The 9,408-nt window shown below is 38.9% G+C and overlaps 1 protein-coding gene across 2 annotated transcripts in view; it reads right to left on the reverse strand.

Annotated features, from left to right (window-relative positions):
* nacc2 (NACC family member 2) overlaps positions 1-8,823 on the reverse strand; it is a 30,857-nt gene extending 22,034 nt beyond the window's left edge. Inside the window, exons 1-2 of one of the 2 annotated variants that reach the window (XM_077622720.1) lie at positions 8,808-8,823; positions 8,206-8,380 (exon numbers count right to left, since the gene is read on the reverse strand). The gene's annotated coding sequence lies outside the window, so the exon portion shown is untranslated. Of the gene's footprint in view, positions 1-8,205; positions 8,757-8,807 lie in introns of those variants that run through there. The other variant, XM_077622719.1, reaches the window with a different exon arrangement.
* Between the last annotated feature and the right edge of the window lie 585 nt (positions 8,824-9,408).

Below are 9,408 nucleotides of genomic sequence, written 5' to 3' on the forward strand. Positions count from 1 at the left end.
TTTTTAATACAATCAGATAATTAACTGCAATATTTTTCGTCTATCTAAAAATTGCTTGCAGGAGTATTGACTTCTGAATATCAGATTTTCATTTTAAAACAAAATAACAAGTCACAGGCTTGTCTTGACATGTCCAAAAGATGCATTGAGACAACATTAGAAACATAGAATGAGCTTGGCCAAGAGATATTATCAGATCCAGGTGTTTGGGAGCAGATTAAGATCTTCAGATATGGCCTGCTAATCATACATGTTTATAAAACACAGCAAATAATGTTCACAAAGAAAATAAAATGAATCCACATTCTATGCTCAAGTGTCCTAGGGCTTCCACTAACTTGAAACACTGAATTATGACTGAACCCTTTAAGAGCTTCAGCCTAAATATGAAATCACGGGTTATGAGTGATGCATAAGAATCCCTTGAGATAGAACATAGAATAGACTGGTACTGTTCTCATTAAGCCATTCCATGAACTGACGTAGTCCACTCCACTTTAAGGGACTAAAGATGGAAAATAAAAGCCCTTGGCTACAATCTTACATATTTACATATATATGTTCATTAACGTGAATATAAATATGTTCATTAATATATACTGTCCCTTATAAGTCGTATAAGAGGCGAAATGTCTTCTTTCACAACCAGAACAGTCCAATTGCAATCAATTTATTACCTAGCGAAAAACCTGGATCAAAGAGAATATTCATGAGTTTTTAATAACTAATTGCCGGTATAATGAAATTTGCCAAGAGACCTCCAACCCATTTGAAGTAGGAGGGTTGGCAGAAAGGGGAATGAACATTCATTCTCTGCTACTTGCCCACTTGAAATGGATCTAATGTCTATTGGTGATATACTCCTTGAAATTTACAGCAAAAGGATGTCAATTATCAGGACATATGTTCCTTTTGTAAATTACAAAAAAAAAAAAAATCAGCTGTGTATGTAGCTGGCGGCCACCTTGAGTAGGGTAACGAGAGGTTGAAAATACAGATACGTAGCACAGTATCGGTATTTCTAAGTACAATGACATTATTTTAGTGCTGTGTCGGCACAACACTAATCAATATTTTCGGATACTTTAGACAACATGTGTCAAAGTGGCGGCCCGGGGGCCAAATCTGGCCCGCCGCATCATTTTGTGTGGCCCGGGAAAGTAAATCATGAGTGCCGACTTTCTGTTTTAGGATCAAATTAAAATGAAGAGTATAGATGTATATTAAATTTCCTGATTTTCCCCCTTTTAAATCAATAATTGTAATTTTTTAATCCATTTTTTCTGTGTTTTTAGTTCAAAAATCATTTTGTAAAATCTAAAAATATATTTAAAAAAGCTAAAATAAACATTGTTTTAGATCTATAAAAAAACTGAACATTCAGGGCTTTTAATCCAGTTCTTTTAATCCATTTATTTAAAAAAATCTAAATATTATATCTAAAATGGTCCAACCCACGTGAAATCAAGTTGACGTTAAAGCGGCCCGCGAACCAACCCGAGTCTGACACCCCTGCTTTAGACAACCTAAGCATACCATAACCATGGGAAAAGAGTGCACCACCCTATTTTTTTCTACATTAGATTCCACTACCATAATGAAACCCTTGTACAAAAACAGAGCATGATGCACTTCCACAAAACCTGCATAAACACCTCCTGCCTACCTCACACAATCCCACTCAAACTACTGGCAAAGTTCCTCTGAACAACTCATCGTCACACTAAGGGTAAACAATGCATTTGATTGGTCTGTCCACGTCCTGAGCGTGTATGCTTGCCGTCATAATGACCAAGGGAGGACTGCCTGAAATCTCTCGATTGCACTTGCTCACACCCACACGCTTTGCGCACAAAGCTGTGCGAAATAAGAGCAGGTGTGGGACCATATATAAAAAAAAAACCTAAAAAAACATCTGGGTCAACATCCGATCCGGTGAACCACCAAGGCGCAAAGTCACGCTCAGAAAAAGGAACAGAGAGGATGACATTGGAGACTGCAGTAATGGGAATAGCTTTCTATAACCGACACTCTCCATGGGGTCGCTCGAAGGAGGAGTACGTATAGGAGGCATCTTTGTCAATTAGCTCCTCTCGCTTATTACTTTAGACGTTAATTTGCAGCCTCTGTTTACCAGCACGGGCCTTGAGAGAGGCTTAAAGTTTGCGGCAATTAAATTATGCACGGCGCGCGGCACAAGAGCCTGGAAAATTGAGGTGGGCTGCGATGAAAAATGCCATTCAAGCATGCTAATACGTGCTGCCAACTTGATGTCTTGAAGACTAAGGCCGGGGCTTTTATTTTCTTGCCTTTGTGCGTGTCTGCGGGCATTTCGTTCCAAATTATAGGTTTGACTTTCACTGGGAGCCGACTCACTGCAGCTAGAAAGATGCAAGGAAATGTGCAGAGTCAGATGACTTGTCTTGTTTGCTATAAGGACTAGTATGATAAGATGGATATTTAGATAAACATTTAGTTATAAACAACTGTATTACTGCTGTATGCCACTGTGATACTAATTGTTGTTGTGGACAACATGTGGGGCAAATATCAATACTTCACGAATAATGGATGCCCCTAAGACTAAATTAAAATTAAAGGAATAAAAAGTCGTGCATCAACTGGAAAATGTTTTGCAAGAAATTGCGATGGTAGCTTTGCTGTGATGGTCAGTAAACACCTAGGACGCTTCTTGTTAATTTGGGGGCAGTGCGCGGCAACTTTCTATTGATATTTCCTGTTTATTTGAAGGCATTTGAGGACATGTTGGTTGTGTTTGCCTATGATTTGTTCTTGAATAAAAAAAACTAAACAATTTGCATTGTTTTTTTTTTTTACAAAACGTTTAGACAAAGGGTGTGAGACTCGATTTTATGTGCGCCGGACCATTTTAGATATAATTAGATTTTTTATATAAAAATGGATTAAAAGAACTGGATTAAAAGCCCTGAATATTCAGTTTTTTATAGATCTAAAACAATGTTTATTGTAGCTTTTTTTTTATATATTTTTAGATTTTACAAAATGATTTTTGAACTAAAAACAGAAGAAATTGATTAAAAAATTACAATTATTGATTTAAAAGGGGGAAAATCAGGAAATTTTATATACATCTATACTCTTCATTTTAGTAATTTGATCCTAAAACAGAAAGTCGGCACTCATGATTTACTTTCCCGGGCCGCACAAAATGATGCGGCGGGCCAGATTTGGCCCCCGGGCTGCCACTTTGACACATGTGCTTTAGACTATGCATTTGCCTTACACTTCTCAGAAACCATATAATACATAGCATCCCATTCACAGCACAGCAAATGCCTGAAGATTTAAAAGAGGTCACAAGACAAGGAAATTAGGCTACCGAAGATTGATGTCGTTTATCTAAGTATTTTTTAAACGCATTTTAAATTTGAAGGCACATTACTTGGACTTTCAAATGTCATTAAGTGTCAAAATCCAATTTTCCGTCCTGTTTGAGGACAATCTCATGACTTGTTTTGGCATGAACGCATGCTACATGCTGCCTATTCATGCTGAAAATACTTGTAACAATCGACCCCAAGTGCACAAACGCACACACTCCCCCCTCCTCCACCACTTGTCTCCCCGTCCTTCCATTCCTGCAGTCAGTCGCGAATGGAATGAACACGAATGTGCAACACAAATGCAGGCACGACATTTCGTGCCATGTGATCGCGCTAGCTTGGCATCACGCCAATGGCAAAACATGTCACTTAACAGAGAGATGATACAAACATACATAGAGATTGAGTGGAAGGAGTTTTTCAGTATGTAGCATTCAGCCTTGACGTTAACTTAAAATAAAATTAAAGAATCTACCAGCATTCCCAGCCTGCACTATAAATTGATTTTAGGATTTAATTCTTGTAATGTATAATGTAGGTGATTAAAAAATAATTAGTTTGAGCTTGTTGTTTGCCAAAATGGAAATCCAGCAATAATGATGACACCTATAGGTTTGTCATTAAGAAAGTGTTTGTTGGCGGCATGTTTAGCAAATACGCCTCACACTTCTGAGATCGAGGGTTCAATCCCCAGTGGTTTCCGACCTTCCTGTGTGAAGTTTGCATGGGCTTGTGTGGGTTTTCTCCAGGTACTCTGGTTTCCTGAATTCAAATAGAGTGCAATTACGTTCCTAGAATAGAAAACCTGTCAACTGATATTGAGATTCAAAGAAGAGCGGAACTGCTGTGGTTTTGGCAATGGTCGCTGCAAGATGTGTACATGTTTGTCTATATGTGCCATGTGATTGTGCAGCGAGTTAGAGTGAGGGAAATTAATTTCACAATTGATTAGTAGGGCAGACACCAATTCAACTCCATGTTCCATTGTATATCCACTTTAAAACTTCTCTGCACTGGATCTTTTGGCTTTATAGTATTTGTCATAAATGAAGTCAGACTCAGTATTAGACAAACAAAGGTGAGGTTAATACAGGTTCATTTGCATCAAACAGGTTTTTAAAAGTGATTCATGAAATATTTTGACGAAATGCTATGATTACCACACCGGGTTTAAGTTGTGGAAGGAGAGAAGTGCTTCAAGTTTAGAATGAAAAGTACTTGTTTTAAGTACTTGAATGTAATTTCACGCTTAAATCATTAGCATCATTCCGTGCCACACTGTGACAACAATATTTTAATTAAACACTCACGGGGTGGCTTCATTGGATACAATCTAATGAGATGTCATTGTTCTAGAAGCCCTTGGGCACCTGGAAAGAATAGATGTACAATGTGGAAACACATTTTATCCGACACCTACACAGTGCATTCATAGCTAGATACTGCATTCTGCGACGCTGACTTGAAAACGAAGACAAGTGGGAGGACTTTGCAGTTGAGTCGCAGCCATCGACAAGCCCCAGCACACACCCACTAACACTTTACACTACCACCAACACACATGCACACACCCACGCACATGCCAAGGAAACACACACGTCACACACGTACACTTGCCAAGGAAATACAAGACTATTGTATGAGAGTGTGGCGTACGCCTGCTGCTGCGTATCACATGCTATCCATGGTGAGTCAGCTCTGCGTCTCAGAAAGGGAAAATGGCTAACACAAACATGCACATAAATTCAAACCAAGGCATATAAACACTTGATGGGACAATGATAACTTCAGTGGATGGCTAGTCAAAAGTTATCTCTAGGTTAACTCATTCACTGCCAGCCCAGGTCACAGAGAATGCGCTTGTGGTCTGTAATAAAAGAGGGAAATTGGTATTGAAAACACTTCCCCCATTGTTGTAACAACGTAACAAATTGTCTAATTAAAGGTACAGCACATCATAATAAATAGTAGGTCTAGGAGATAGATTGAATATGATAGGAATTTTAATTGTTTCATTACTGATGATTCGAGTTCGAGTTTGATTTATTTATAATAAGGGACAGCACATATTAATGAACATATTTATATTCATGTTAATGAACATATATATATGTAAATCTGTAATATTGTAGCCGAGGGCAAATTTCCATCTTTAGTCCCTTGTGGGGGTTGAAGATAAACTATGACACATACTAGACACACACGTAGCACAGTTTTAGACAGCGTTGTAATCAAAATTTGGTTCGTCTAACAGCCAGGCTTTAAGATGATTGGTAAAGAGGTTCAGAGACGGGAGTTCACGTATGTTAATTGGTATTGAGTTCACATAAGTTAATTGCTATTGAGTTCCAGGTATGTGCGGCACAGACAGAGAAGGTGCTTTGGCTGAATGCACTCTTTTTGAAGGGAATTACATAGTCACCTCTAGAGCCAGCCCATTTTTTTGTACAAAATCTTGCAGTGGAGGAGCTTTGTGTTGGGGTTTGTTGGTTGGTTTGTTGCCCTTTGTGTTTTGTTGTTGTTTTTGATAAAATAGAAATCTTGCAACCAGTTATTTTATTGATAATTCCAAATCCAATCCACGTTTTTTCTGTGTGATTATTACATTGTATTTGGGGGTTGACAACACAAATGGGGAGAGAAAAATTTATTTCTACCCATTTGTTGCTTTTGTTTCACCCTCTATGTTGCCAGTTTGCATGCGTGCGACTTTTGATGCACTTGGGAATTTTTTACAGTGGAATTCGAATGTTTAAAGTGGCAGACGAATATTGAAAATCATGGAAATGTCTACCACATCAGTAAACACCCTTCTACTCGACCTGATATTTTCTTCTAATAATTTTCTTCTGTGCTTCTCAGTAGCATTTTCCAGCCTGAAATGGGTTTGAAAAGTCCTGCCATAGTTTCTCCTTGACACTCCCCTCTTCCATCGACCCACCAACCCTCCTCTTTTTCCTCCTCTCCCCGGGCCCCCTTGTGGAATGCTGTATAGTGTGAGGCCTATGGAGGAAGGGCATCTCGGGACATGGTTAGCACACAAGCACACACACGAGCCAACGCACACACAAATACAGCTGCCGAGAGTCGTCACGACCCTCTGGAGGAGCGCCAGGCAATGAAAGGTTTTGCAAGAAAGGAGACAAGAAAGCACATGAACTTATTTGTGTGTGTGTGCTTGTCTGTGTGTGACAGTGTGTGTTAACCATAAACAGTAAAGACGCCTGTGCGTCTGCATTATACAGTATAACATGTCATCTACCACGTGGAAGGGAGAAAAAATAAAAACCACTCAGCTGGACTATCGCTCCAAATTCCAACAGTACCAAAACTTGTCCAAGGGCTTCATAAATATTACAAGAGCAACATTCCATTTCCAGAGTATTTTAGGTGACCAGCTAAAGAAAACAACTGCTTTTAGTGGGCACTTATTATATATCAGCTAAATTAATATAAAAGGAGAAAATAGCTACCCAAAAAATTCAAACTGCCACAGAAATATTTTTCATTCTAGTTTTTGTTAAATAGTAATAGAAAACTTAATTAAAATTGAAATCTTGAATTAGAATAGAATATTCCATTTTAAAAGAATTGCAATTACATTTTTAGAAAGAATGTTCATATTTAGCTAAAACAATGTCAATATGAGACAATTGGTGCTGTATTTTTTTTACCCTTGAGCAAATGGCAGTTGATAGGTTCCTCCCTCCTTCCTAGAAGAAAAAAAACTGACAATATGAAACAACAGATTACCAATAAGTAGGATAACACAGGTGTTATGGAAGATAAAACTACATTTTGGAAAAAATGAAATTTGGCACCATCCATGATCTCACGTGAAAGAAGAAAATTCCATAAGACTTAATTTTTAAGCAAACCTAGGGATCCATTGTTGCCTTTTCCTTTGACTTTTATGAAGCTTTTGTATATACATGTTATACATATACATATGCATATACATATACATGTTATACATATGCATATACATATACATGTACATGTTATACATATGCATATACATATACATGTTATACATATGCATATACATATACATGTTATGCATATACATATACATGTTATACATATGCATATACATGTTATACATATACATATGCATACACATATACATGTTATACATATGCATATACATGTTATACATATACATGTTATACATATACATATGCATATACATATACATGTTATGCATATGCATATGCATATAAATATGCATATACATATACATGTTATACATATACATGTTATACATATGCATATATATACATGTTATACATATGCATATACATGTTACACATACACACACATACATATAATAGTATAATAATATATACGCAATTATGTAGGGGTTCAAGACAGGAGAGCTCCCAACACAAAGTTACATTTTAATCCTTCTCACCAATAATGCACTTGTACAGTTGTACAGTTGCACATAAAAAGCAACCCTTTAAAGAGATGTGTTCACTGCAGTGTGAAAAGTAGGGAAAGCAGCTCTCCAGAGTATCGCAGGACTCCCACGCCACAATAGCTTGATTGTGGGTGGAGAAATTGGTTTTGTTTTGACTTCGCTTTGACGCAACTTTTTTCTTCTTTTTTTCTGACAAGGCAATTTCCTCCTCATGGTCACGTATGGTTAAAGTATGACAACATCTTGACAAAATATTAGAACAAGCGGCAACCATTTTGAAATGACTTTTGAAACTCGAACGCAGCACCGCAGTGTCATGTCAGCACATTCAAATGAGACACAATCTCTGCGTCACGGACATAAAGCAATCAATGCATTTACACTATAGTTTCTATTTGAAAATATATATATATTTACCGAATGTGTTGCTAGTCCATTGACTGTCAACCGGCGACGACGATGATTGAAGTTGGGTAGAAAAACGGGGCTCCCACCGATTTCTCCTTCCTCAGTCCTCTGTCGGCTACTGTGGCTCCTCGGTGGCCGCCCGTCGCGCGCCTCCCTCGGCCACCCTCGTCCTCCGAGTGCCCTCCTGCGCAGGAAGTGGAAGTCGGCTCACGCGAGCAGTTGATGGAGAACCCTGACACCATGCCTCGTTTTACTAGCAACGTTTTGCTTTAAAGACGCAGACATCTTGCTCGGGGGGAGTAAATAAGGGCAAAGTACTGTATAGATCGCTTCACAAGTACTGTACGCGGAAGCAAGCGAACGCGGCCGGAGAGGCGTCTCGGTCGGCCCGCCTTTTACGGACACATGAACTCCGTGCTCTCTGAGATTTAAGAGAAGCCGGTGAACCACCCCCTCCCCGTCACCTCGCTTCTCAGACTAGTGACTATCACCGGCAAAAGCGGGCGTTCGTTGCCTGCCGATTGTGTCGTAGTGCTTTTGTGAAAAGGCGAATAAGTGACACGGCACAGGGTTTCCATGTGCGCGAGAACAACGTGAACATGTGTGGTTACCTCACGTGTCCTCAGATGACAGCGGCAAGTAAGCCTCTACGCATGCGCCATCGTCTATTTTTTTTAATCGAAAAAAACCCGACGGGGCCCTCTTCTGGCGATTTGCTTCACTGCAAGCCAGAGCAAAGGATGACATGATTTCAAGTTAAACCTTTGAAGGACAGTGGTCACTGCACTAGAAATGAATTTATTCATTTTCTGTAGCGTTTATCCTCACAACTGTCACCACACAAGCCTGGGGAGATCACCTAAACACCACACAGGAAGGTCCAAACCTAGGTATCAAACCCTCGATCTCAAGACTGTGAGACCAAAGTCCTAACCACTCATTCAGCGGGCCGCCCTAAATTGGATAGTTTTTCAAAATTAAGAGAAAGTGACTGTTTTGGGGCATTTAACTCCCCCTTTTTTAAACCTAATCTAGTTTACCCTTTATATGGCAAATGATTACTACTTAGAATGGGAATTTAAAAAAAATACATTGATTATATAACCACTTTTCATAGCGTTTGATGTATTGCATGCCACTGATGGCGAATTACGTCTAATTCATTTAAACCGGGAAGACTGTCTGTGAATACTCATGTTTGGTTGTCCGGCA

Source organism: Stigmatopora argus, chromosome 16 (assembly GCF_051989625.1).
Source record: "Stigmatopora argus isolate UIUO_Sarg chromosome 16, RoL_Sarg_1.0, whole genome shotgun sequence".
Taxonomy (NCBI): domain Eukaryota; kingdom Metazoa; phylum Chordata; class Actinopteri; order Syngnathiformes; family Syngnathidae; genus Stigmatopora; species Stigmatopora argus.